The sequence below is a fragment of the Hetaerina americana genome, unplaced genomic scaffold, assembly GCF_022747635.1.
Source record: "Hetaerina americana unplaced genomic scaffold, ioHetAmer1.1.p SCAF_4, whole genome shotgun sequence".
Lineage (NCBI taxonomy): Eukaryota > Metazoa > Arthropoda > Insecta > Odonata > Calopterygidae > Hetaerina > Hetaerina americana.
This window is the reverse complement of record NW_027286985.1, coordinates 36,582,614-36,595,678: the sequence shown is the minus strand read 5'-3', so window position 1 is coordinate 36,595,678 and position 13,065 is coordinate 36,582,614. Positions and strand designations below refer to the sequence as shown.

Genomic DNA, 13,065 nt, shown 5'->3' with positions numbered 1-13,065 from the left:
GAAGAACAGCTTATTGTAGTATGGGGTGTAAGGTTTTGTTTTTTAATAAAGGCTAAAAATATGTGTCCAGTCGTTGTCCATCGCCATCAACGGTGGTAAAGATAATAATAATAATAATAATACATATTAGACGTCCAGTGCTAGATCATTGATATGCTGCAACTGACGCCACTATTTAATGACCCAATTATTTAAATAATTGGAAATTGCTCTTTGTTTATTAAAACAATATTACTTACTATTTGAATTTTCCACCACCTCGAATCAATTTGTTGAAACCAATTAAACTATGGTGAGGTTATTAATTGCCTTTCATTCACATCTATTCCATTGACCAACGCGTATATACATACGTACTTAATATGTAATGTACAAGGAGGTATCAGGTATGCATACTGTATCGGTACTGGAATAGACCTATACATCCAATGGATATCGTGGGTAACTATTTGATAAACCTATATAGAATATAAGGTGAATGAAGTTGTGCTGTGTGAGTTACCACTAGCATTCGTCATATTTCCTAATTTATTACCAATGAAGTCATCAGTCGCCAGTCTCCGAGGCTTTCGCCGTTTTACACATGGCACGATGAATGCGAGGGGCTCGGGTCTCCCGTCGCCTGAGAAATGGATGCCCGTGCCCATTTCGGATGTGATCTTGACCGAGCCGAACGACCCCGTAATTATTTTCTCTTTATGCCCGTCTACTTAATTTTAGCTCGCCCCCGAACGACGCCCGTCCGTTTTAATTTCATCTCCTCGTGTCTTAATTAGGATACCGGAGCAGTATATCTCACTTTCTCTCGCACACACCCCCCTAAATGGACGCAAAGCCGAACTGCGCCGTGTGCTCTGCTGTCGGTGGATTCCGGTGGTGGTGGGGGAGTGGAGTAGGGAAAGGGAGGCACTCTTGCCTTCGCCGGGGAGGGCACGCCCCCTCGAACCGACCGTCGGGAAGGAAGGAGAAGAAGAGGGAGAGATGCCAAGGATGGATGGGTACGGGCTCCATTCATTCGGCCACCCGCCCGCCCCCGACCTCCCCCCGCCCCAACTCCCGCCGAATCCTCTCATCATCCTCGGCCATCCTCCTCTGACCCTCAACACCGATACCGTGCGATATTGCGGCGCTGGACCGTGACGAGCGATGCTCTTGCGATATCGAATTGAAGTAATTGCGTCCTGGGGAGCATCGACTCTACTTAGCAAATGTCGACACCTCTCGACCTCCACGGCCGATGACATCGAGGCTTAGCAACCGTTCAACGGAATCACAGACGAAGTCGGCCTCAGCGTGAAGGCACAAATATTCGTCCGACATCCGTTTTGTAACTTAAGGTTTGAAGACGATGGTTGGCTGGTTGGCTGGTTTTTTAGGATACCAATTGTGTGTGCATTCAATGGAATATTGTTTACCATGAGTAATGATTTGAAGACATAGGGAGAAAGACATGATTAGAAAGGTATATTGAAAAATAAAATTTTTCGTGTGAGCTCTCCTCGATTTTTGTCCACAATGATTAATGAAACACCTCTCTTCTTCATTCACATTCAAAAATTTGATGGATGGAGTAATTTTATTTGAACGGAGTAATTTACCCTTAGGTATTGCTTCAATATAAATATTTAAATCGGAAAACGCCGAAAATGCTGTTATCACTGCCACCTGAATCTCGCTAATACAAAAGCAAATGATGTGGGGTGGTTGGGCGTGCGCAGCACATTATCATGTGCTGTAAAACACTGTGGAGATGTCACTCCGTAATGTTTAGAGCCATCCCGCTAATTTACATTACGACGTCAGTGCACTACGACACTTCGTGGACGATATTCCATTTACATCGCACCGAAAATCCGAGCATCATACTGCCGTGCTCAAGCTCTCCCGCCCCTTCCTCTCACATTCTCACAGCCCCCCCCCCCCCGTTCCCCCTTTTATAGCGATGGTCTTCTCTCCTCCTTCTTTCCCTCCTTTATCACCCGACCTCCGCCTCACAACTACCTCTCACTGCCACCCCCCACTTCCGCTCGACCCCACCCCTCCGCCCCCCGTGCTCATAATTCACACTGGCGATCGAAGGCCGTGATTAGAGCCGCTATTCTCTCTCTCTCTCTCTTTCTCCTCTTGCCCATCCACCCTCGGAGGGTGAGGGCACACGGCCCCCGGGGGAAGGTTTAGGGGGAAGGGGGTGAAAGGAAGAAAAGGGAGAGAAAGAGCGAGGTGAGAGGTGGTGTTTTGTGTTGAGAGACGACGAGGGTTTCGCTCTCTTCACGCTGGCCGTCTTTTCTTCTTCTTCCCCTCGGTGATCATTCATCGACAGGCTTCGCTCGTTTCTTCCCTGACGACCACCCATCCATCCCCTTTCCACACACACAATCCCCCGCCCGATCCCCTTCACTTTCTCCCTCACACCGAGCCAATCCCCATCTCTGTATCTCTCCCCTCCGCCAGACGGGGATAAAACCACCCTTTAGTCGTTAATCCTCGCCTTTGCCCAAGGAGATCTTCACTACGTCACTTGCGGGGGTGGATGGGTAGGATAGGAAATGGGAGTGGGTGGGGAGAGAGACAAAAGGGAGAGGAAGGAAACCTTTCCCATTTCCTTAATACAGGCAGTCTGCGCCATTCGTCCGTCCGCTCTTACTTCTTTTTTCTTCTGCGCTCACATGAAAAGTTCCCCACAGAATGCGCCGTTGAATCCGCGCAGCTTCTCATTGTCCCACTGGCATAGCCCATCCCTTTGAAGCGCGATCAATTAAAACGTAATTGCAAACTGTCTCTCTATGGATAAAGGGAGGACTATTTAATGGTTATATTTTGCGATACGGTGATATTAGTTATTGTATACAGTCTATAATAATGCATCAGTAGTGTTGATAGATGAATATAAGTTGAATATTGATAGAGAATTGAAAAACTATCATCTTTTGTGGTAGTGAAACCGATGAATCCACCCAAAACCTTGTCTCTTCCTTTTCCCATTCTGTGTTATACAGTTTGAGATGCGCAGATGTTATCATCTCATTATTTTTTGTTTATATCCAAAAATAAATCACTGATATCAGAAAATTACGACCGAACAGTTCCATTTATAAGCCTACTTATATTTAATAACGTAGGCAATGCGAGACTTATGTATAATTTATGTAAGACATTGCAATTAGTACTAATTTATAGATTCGACAATAAGTTCTTATAAAATTGAAATACAAAAGGGGAGGGAAAACGTGCGAAATTAAATATGGAGGAAAGAATAATTTTTTTATATTTTAACCGCTTACTAATTTTTGTAGAATAATACTGTCGTGTACAGAAATTGTGAAATGTGGTGGACCTTAGTTTGCATTTTACTGCTTAATAATTTACAAATTAAAACACTGATACTTTCTGCTGTGTATATAATTTATCTCAATAAGAACAATGCTAGTTAATGTAATAATAAACTTGTCAATTATTTACAATGAGTTATATACACAAATGTTAAATTGTTATATACCCGGGAGCCGTGATATATTCTTATATGTATTTGCGCAAAGTGAATACCCTTGAGACTGGAAAGAACATCGAAACCATGATCAAACGTGGAACTGCAAAATTTGGAATATTTATCGGAAAAGTATAATTTCCCTTCAGGCAATCCAAATTCCTTTTGAATTATAATTAAAGGATCTCTGGGTGACAATAAATCATCTGGGTGCGTTCCAAGCTTGGATTTTGTTTTTGACAGTTATGACGATAAAACACGCAGACCTCGTTCATTTCCCGTCCTAAATAAAATATGGATTAAAAATAAATAAAAATGTATTCTATAAAAAAGAAGAAACAATAATATTCAGTATTATTGTACAGTTGTCAGTCAAATGAAGATTTTCGACTCATCAGCGGAGAACTCTGCTTTCTAATGACTGACAATATCGCTATGGTGTTAATACCAATTTGCGATTTCACGGAACTCTTGACTATAAAAAATGAAAGCATATTTTAACTATTAGTCAAAAGTGGAGGCTGTATGGTGACTAGCTATTCAGCGATGGAAGCTTAAGTAGCTATCACGAACTTATCAAAGTCACGAAATCAGCACTCTTTACCATACTCTTTTTGCCCCATTTTGCGTATATTTTTGTCAAAATTGAACATATACGACCTATTGTCCCCAGGTCATCATATCGCAACATCATCGCATAGGTGAGAAAAAGGTTTTAGAAAAATAGCGATATTATTTTAAATAGGTCAGAAAATGTTTACCTTAAGTAAGGAATATGTTGAGGACCGAACTTGATATGGAATTTCGGGTCTTCTGTAAGACGATCCATCAACGTATTAAAGCTCATAATTTGGCATTGTATCCCACTTTACGTAGGCTATCTATAATTACTTTGCCTGAACTACTTCAAAGTATTATTTCAAATACTTCCTAAAGGGGTAGTAAAAAGTAATTTTATTTGCATCGCACAGACGTATTTATTTGTATATTACTCTTGACTGTCGAGCGTTATATTTGATATTAAATATTAAGGAAGCGCTCATTTTTTGTCATTTTGAAAGCATAAAATTCCTCTGCATTCGAAATACAGGCGATGACGAGGTACCTGAATTAGGGTCCTGTACATGCCTTTCAGGAAGTATACCGTAACTGGCGGAGGCACTGGCATTTTTGTGTCGATACATAAGGGTGCTCTAGTAAAGAATTGTAGCAATTTTTACTTTGATCTGCGGTGAAATTTTTCTCCAGATTCATTCTTCTTATTTTTGGGACAGACTTTGCATGCGGCGGCGAAGGCAATTATTTGGTAAAGAGTCATGAATTAAAAAATCTGTCGATTACACCAACTGAGCTTGTATCTGGACTGCACGTTCTGATACACAACCCCCTCGGCTTAGTGCTCGGTAAATATTTCAAAGATGTATTAGTTGAAGAACGGAAATTTATAATTAATTCCGGAATGACCTTTCGGTTTGATTAAAAGAAACTTGTTTTACATTACCTCCTCGAGAATCAACCGACTCCGTGGGCAGCAACAACCATTACGCCATCAAAGGTCTTCGTTTCCGACTCAAGCGTGTCTCTCGTCGCCTAAGGCTTCGAGTATAATGAGAACAAATCCTCAGGCAATTAATAGAGAAAGGCCCACCGGCGCAGGTGGAATCAATGATGCGTCCGTTTGATCCCGCTGAGCTGGCCGTTAATGGCTTCGACTGTTAAACGGTGGCAATATTTCAACCATCCTTTGCCTCGGAGATGAGATGTGGGGGTTATTCCTTTGAGAGACGGGAAAGCTAGGGTCGTCTGAAAGCGAGTGTTTTGTATGTGTGTGTTTTGTGTGTGTTTTTGAGGGTGTGGGTAGGAGTAGGCCGAGATCTCCACAAATCCCCTTAGGGAGGAAAAAAAGGGTATCTCGCGAGGGACCCTAGTGCCTGCGCGGCCCCGCCCCTTAAGGGAAGTGAGCCACAACATATGATATATGTAGGTCATAAGCAGTGGTCCCGGTCATTTTTCCCTTGGCTCCAGCGACTACCTTGAGGCCATCCGAGTGGAATGCATAAATCGAGGCGAGCCAAAAGTGCGACGCACTTTTCTGCATATACTACCTTGATCAAAAGGTTCCCGGAATAACCACCGTGTGGCGCTCCCATCGTTCCGATTTGGGTTCTGTTTTTTTTGTTAAATTGGTACATCTGTTGTTGATATTCCCTTTAAATCTTAGTGTCATAACTTGACATTTGCAAAAGTTACGGTCGGTTTTCGGTATGTCCATCAGTGCTTCCTGCGATTTTTCCATTACTTCCTCTCGGCTGCTAAAACGCGTTCCCCGTAATGGTTTTTTAACTCGATTGAACAGAAAGAAGTCACAGGGAGCCAAATCAGGTGAATTCGGTGGCTGTTGGATGGTATTTGTTGCATTTTTCGTCAAAAAATTACGAATAATGATAGCACTGTGCGACGGTGCGTTATCATGGTGCAAAATCCACGAGTTTTCTGCCCACATTTCTGGTCTCTTTCGGCGAATTGCTTCACGCAAACGTCTCATAACGCCCAAATAATACTCTTTGTTTACTGTCTGGCCTTCTGGCAAAAATTCATGATGCACTACACCGTTGTAATCCATGAAAACCGTCAGCATTGCCTTCTTTTTTGACTGAAAACGACGTGGTTTTTTTGGTCTCGGCTCATTTGGTGAACGCCATTCACTTGCCTGATGTCTGGATTGCGTGTCGTACTCATAAACCCACGTCTCGTCTCCAGTAATGATCCTTTTGATGAATGTGGGATCGGATTCAGCCTCGCAAATCATGTCTTTTGCGACGTCAACACGGTCTCTTTTTTGCATGAAATTGAGGTCTTTCGGCACCAACTTTGCTGCTACACGACGGAAACCCAAATCATTAACCACAATGTCTTGGGCGGATCCATAGGCAATGTTCAAGTCCTCCGCTATTTCTCTGATGGTTAATTTGCGGTTATTGACCAACATTTCTTTTACTTTATCAATTTTTTCACCGACTTTCGATGTCGATGGTCTGCCACTGCGTTCATCATCTTCGATTGACTCACGACCACTTCTGAACCGCTCGTGCCACTGGTAAACGACCGTTTTTTTTAGAGAATCGTTGCCGAAACACTTTTCCAACATTTCCAACGTCCGTGCGCCACTAAATCCGTTTTTTACGCAAAATTTAATACAAGTTCGTTGTTGCAAATTTAAATCCATTTCTGAAATTGTAAAAAATCGCCAACACACACAGAGATAGATGTACTCTTGGCTACGTAACTTTTGCAAATGTCAAGTTATGACACTAAGATTTAAAGGGAATATCAACAACAGATGTACCAATTTAACAAAAAAAACAGAACTCAAATCGGAACGATGGGAGCGCCACACGGTGGTTATTCCGGGAACTTTTTGATCAAGGTAGTATTCCACGTGAGTAAAGCTCGAGAACGATGACAATTCGTAAGTCTCAAAAAGATTATTGCGCACTAGTGGTGTTCCTTATTAAATATTCAGGTTTTAAAATTCATTGCTCGTGTGGTACTAGTGGTTGATTCATTTATCTGCTCTTGAAATTGGTAAAAATGACTTGTAGTAAAGTGCTATTTCTTTACCATTACGGAAATTCAAATCGAGTTACTTTTTTTTTGAAAATATAATATTTATTCTAAAACATATATATGTACATATATATATATATATATATATATATATATATATATATATATATATATATATATATAGAAGAACTGTATAAAGAAGAACTATATATACGAGAACTGTATAGTAAAGAACTCAGACCAACAAAGTTAGACACTGAAAAAGAAAATGACGTAGAGGAAGACAGCTTAGGTCCAGGCATACTTGACAATGAGATAGAAAGGGCATTAATGACGATGAAACTAAATAAGGCCGTGGGAGTGGATAACATTCCCGTGGAACTTTTAAAATGCTTAGGAAAATGTGGGAGGGAGAGGCTATATGGGCTGATCCGTAGTATTTATGGAGAAGGAATCTGGCCGGAAGACTTTGTGAAATCAGTTTTAGTTCCTATTCCGAAAAAGGTAAAGGTCACGTCATGTGAGGACTATAGGACAATAAGTTTGATATCTCACGCGGCTAAAATTGTTCTCAGGATCATAAACAAAAGGATAGAGAGTAGGGCAAATGATTACTTAGGGGATCATCAGTTTGGGTTTAGGAAGGGGAGAGGTGCGCGTGATGACATTGCAGTAATGAGATTATTAATCGGGAGGAATGTAGAGCACAACCACGAGGTATTTGCCTGTTTCGTAGATTTCGGAAAAGCGTTTGATAGAGTGAATTGGGAAAAAATAATGAGTATATTGCAGAAGATAGGAATAGATTGGAGGGAAAGGAGGCTAATCCGCAACCTGTACATGTCTCAGACTGCTCAGGTGCGGGTGGGAAACGGGGAGTCAGGATGGGCAGTGTTAGGAAGGGGTGTAAGGCAGGGTTGCCCATTATCACCGTTGCTGTTCAACCTGTATGCAGAGGAAATGATCAAAGAGGCATGGGAAGAACTCGAGGTAGGAATGAAAGTGGGCGGGGAATTCGTAAAATCAGTTAGGTTTGCTGATGACCAAGCTTTAGTTTGTCAGTCAGCCAAGGGGCTGCAAGCATTGCTGAGTGAATTGGAAATTCAGTGCGACAGGTATGGGATGAGAATCAATATTAATAAAACAAAGTTTATGCGATTTTCTAGAAAGAAAAAGGCCAAGCTTAACATTAAAATAGGAGGGCAAAAACTAGAGCAGGTAGAACAGTTTACGTATCTCGGTAGTGTTTTGGATCAACACGGTCAAAGTAGTAGGGACGTAAGGAGAAGAATTGCACTAGGCAAAGAGGCTTACACAAGGAGGAGGGAGTTGATGACGGGGACGTTGAGTAAGGATGTTAAGAAAAGACTCGTGAAAACTTTGATATGGAGCATAGCTATGTACGGTGCGGAAACGTGATCATTGAAACAGGAGGATAGACGTTGATTGGAGGCTTTTGAAATGTGGGTGTGGAGAATAATGGAGAAGGTGAAATGGACAGAGAAGAAAACAAATGAGGAAATACTTGGTATGGTGGGCGAAGAGAGGGGTTTGTTGGGAGAAATCCTATGGGGGCAGGAAAAGTGGATGAAGGGGGTGTTGACCGGCAGTGGGATGTTGAAGACTGTGATAGAGGGTAGAATGTTGGGCAAAAGAGGAAAGGGAAGGAACAGCATAGGGATGTTGGACGGGATGAAGGGAGGAAGAAAGTACTCAGAGATGAAGAGGGACCTGATATAGAGTAGGATGATAGATTTTGTGTTTTGTTAGGAGTAATAAAATATTTGTTTGGTAGTTGTGTCCATCCAAAAACCTACCTTAATTGGTAGATTACCTTAAAAAAATAATATATATATATATATATATATATATATATATATATATATATATATATATATATATATATATATATATACATATATATATATATATGTACATGTAAATATATAACATTTGGACGGCATCATAGAACACAAAAATAAAACAAATAACACGTGAAAAGACAATCACATTTTAGAAAGTTTGAGCCTTCGGCTTTCTCTGAGGCCTTCTTCAGGTCAAATTGCAGTCTGACCTGAAGAAAGCCTAAAAAAAGACCGAAAGCTCAAAATTTGATTGTCTTTTAACGTGTTATCTATTTTATTCTTGTGTTCTATTGTCCCGTCTAAATGTTATATTGCTCTCGTGAGTACTTCTACATCATATAGTATTTATATACGTGGTCTGTGCAATAAAAGTGCTAACTAGTGCAATCTGACGGCCATGACGCGGACTATAGCCCCGCATACTAGTGGTACTAGTTAGTTGCCAGAGTCAATGAGCCGTCTGAGCTTGGCGGATCGTCGAGCTGTGCGTATGGCGCCAGTTAAGTTAGTTTCTGTTGTCCTTGTATTGTTCTGTTGTCCTTGGGCATGCCCTGAAGACGATGGACGACTCGGCCATCGAAACGTCGGCAAACCTACGAACGTGGACCCGGTGGGAGACCCGAATAATCTTGGAAAACACATGAAACAAGTCTGCATGATTGTAGTCTGGAGAGCTACTTCCAATCGATACTCAAATTGATGACCGGTGATAATGATAACCTTATACTAAATTTGGATTACCTTCTGTTAAGCTATACAATACAAATGCTTATGATATTGTGGCTCCACAATCCACAACCTAAGTCTCTACTATTAAAAATGTTTTTATTTTTTTGATTTAAAATCACGACAGTGAATTCGTTAAAGCTTGAAGGTTATCCATCAGTCTTGAAACCCGGGTGATATTGTATATATTCCCCATGTTGAAGTAAATTAGTTTTCGTGGCATCAAACTTATGAATCAATATAGTAGTTTGATGGCAAGCTCCCTGCTAGTGTTGCTGTCACTTGGCCATGGTTGGAGAACACTTTTTTCGGGTCCTTTGACATTAAATATAATGTTCCTCAGTTGTCAACGAGTCACTCTACCATCAGGTGAACGCTCTATTTTTGAACAAGCAAAAAACCTACGTCAAAAATATCATTCATTACTGCCATCTTATTCTCTTACGCCTTCTTTCCCTCTCATTTGCCAACCTCTTCCCTGAATCACCTCAAGATAACCCTCCTTTTCTCCTCCCAATTCCACCTTTTCTGAGTTATTCGGATTTCACTCCCTACTCTCTCCTCAATCAATTTGAACCCATCTTTTCTTGTCTTTATCTGCCCAACCCTATTTTTTCCCTTCCTACGAATCCAAATCTCCGCAAAGCTTCTAGAAAGAAGAGTTATTCCCCTTCCTTCACTTCCTTGGAGTCAACACTTTTTTTTGTTTACTTTTCACGTCAGTGTTGATTTCCTAAAATATTCTTTATTCGCTGCTCAGGACCCTTGATCAAACTCTTCTTTTCACAAATTGCATTTTTTGCATATTCCCTCACCATTTAAATAATTAATGGACATGGAAACATAAGAGAAAAATGTACACTCTACTACACTACTGGACTGTGTTCTCTATTCGAATTCATCTCTTCGATTACTTTGTAATGTAGTTCTTAACTGCTTCAACTCCTTTAGCATTTAAATTTATACCAGGGAGAGTTAAAATCGCTGAGCATTTCTCTTTTTAAGGGTGAACTTTTCGGGCGCCACTCTTTAGACTCATTCTAGTTTGAAAATCAAGATGACATTACTCAGTAAAATTTCCAGGTTGCGAATGAATCGCAACCTTTCGTTCGTGACCTGAAATCGCAAATCCGAACTCGCGAAAACTCATTGGTGTAATTAGAATGAGCAGACGCTCAACGATAAAACGCCATAATTTCGACACGGCCCACACTCGATGCCGGTATTGGGCGGCGTGTGCATGACCCGCGACGCCGAACCGAGAGCGCCTGCCTTATCTGGGGGATATAAAATACATGGGAATCCTTTAGCTTGCGGCCTCGGTCATTATTTCTTCTTCAAACGCCCTTCCCCTCGCTCCTCCTGGCAGACCGCCATGTGGATCCCTGTTCTCACCTACATCCCACCCCCCCCCCTTCCTTTTCCTTTTTTTTCCTTTTTTATCTCTTTCCCTCTCTTCCCCCACCTCGTCCATTCCGTCTCCTATCTTTACTTCGCGGGATCTCTTCCTTTTCACGCGTGTGGAACCTCCAGTACTCATGCGATACGCGCAATCGATACATAGGAAGACGACCCAAGTCCGTCCCCTTCTCCCCCCCCCTTCAAAATGTCTTCCATTTCCTTTCAGCTTCAAATGCACGCGCCACTCTTTCTCCAACCGGGGTCGACTCTCTCTCTATCTCTCCCCCTTTCCTTCTTCCCTTTCTACAGTACTTCTCCTCCGCCGCACCCGACCCACTCTCCTCTTCCTTCCCTTCCTTTCGTCTCCGTGGGCAGCACCACCACTGGCGGAGTCCCCACTGCCTCGCCCCGACCCCCCACCAGCCATTTCCCCCAAGTCTCCGCTCCGAATATTATGACAGCGGATGCGACGTGGAGGGAGGTGGAGACGAGAATTTATGTCCCCGCCCTTTATACTTGAGTCGTTCCGAAACACAGAGTTAGAGAGAGGGAGAGAAGGGTGCTCTCAGTCTTCTCTCCACCACGTCGGCTTCCCTCTTCCCCTCTCCCTTCCGCTTTACTTCGTACACTTATTTTTTTATCGTTAGGTATAATTTTTTAACTCAATTTTTTTTAGTTTCCTTTTGGAGATTGTTGCGCGCGTATATTCGGCTCACCGAAACCCGAGTCACCATTAAATCCATTATATTATTCCTATCAAACAAACGCTTTTAAGCCGGAGAAGAGTTTATTCCGAAGACTGGTCACGTCGGAACTAAGGCTCTGTCAACCAGGGTGCAATACATTTCAATATACCTTCGCAATTATTATTAATTCTTTCCGAGTTTAGCGCCTGAAAAATGCTTTGCCAAACTGAGGAACAGGAACGTCAGCGCACCATTATTCCTCACTCCGCACAAATTATTTTGCTCTTTCACGATACCTTCAGTTTAATTAGTACTAATTGATAAATTCGGTCGCAGTATGTAATGTGTTCTCATATTCTACTTATTCGCAAGTCATTTGAACTTCCCTCTCACGCTTTGGTTGTGAGCGCTCGATCCAAGCAATTAGTTTCAGAAATTCAGAGTTTTCCTTGATCTCCTATTCAATCTATGCATGTTTCTGATCCAAGAAATGCCAAATCTATACTCTGAGGATACGTCTTCACATCATTTGCAAACTGACAGTAGTAATTTTTCAATGAGCGTAATGGTGTAAAATGCAAGGCCCCAGTAAAAACCTACCCTAGTCCGGTAAATGACCGCTAATAATAGTAATTGACATGCAATACCGTGTATTATTGATATGATTAGACCGAACGACTGTGTTTTTTTATTCTTCACCATCTGTTTTGATCGTTTTAAAGAGTATTATTATGTGTGTTTTTCAGGAATTCAACATTGGTAGGTCCAGACTACAACATTATTGGAGTTGAGTCCTTATTTTCGGGCATAAATCACAATGAAGAGTAAGGCATAGAGACTTGTGGATATCCCATTGTATAATGGAGCAATGCTCCATGGCCCAGAGCAGCAGCTTTTATTGTGCAGGAAGAAACTTCTATAATAGCTCCGACATGATTTTCTGCACGCTGAATACCTACATTCCTAATGGGGGTGCGTTTTCCGTGGTTGTTTATTTTTTGCTATGATTCCATCACATGTATAGAAGGGGTTTACCTAATTCTGCTAAAATATGTCTTTTTCAACGGATCGGTTGAATTTAGAGATTTCCATATGAAATCTGAACTTCGTTTGCACCGCAGTCATTTGGTTTCGGGGTATGTGTTACCGAATAATAAGCCGAATGCTGAAATATTATCAAAACTGGAGTACGCGCCCTCTTCGCCCTAGTTTCCCGCATTTTTTGTGCGAATCCGAAGCGTCATTTTCCCCGTGAAATGTCATCGGGAAAGCTTTGTGCCTAATGGGGCGTAGGAAAAGGGTTCCTCAGATGGATAAGCATTCAGATCCTTTGCAG

The 13,065-nt window shown here is 41.8% G+C and overlaps 1 protein-coding gene across 3 annotated transcripts in view; it reads left to right on the top strand.

Moving 5' to 3' along the window:
• Positions 1 to 13,065, top strand: part of Trhn (tryptophan hydroxylase) — a 137,248-nt gene that overhangs the window by 7,329 nt on the left and 116,854 nt on the right. The window lies entirely within an intron of this gene.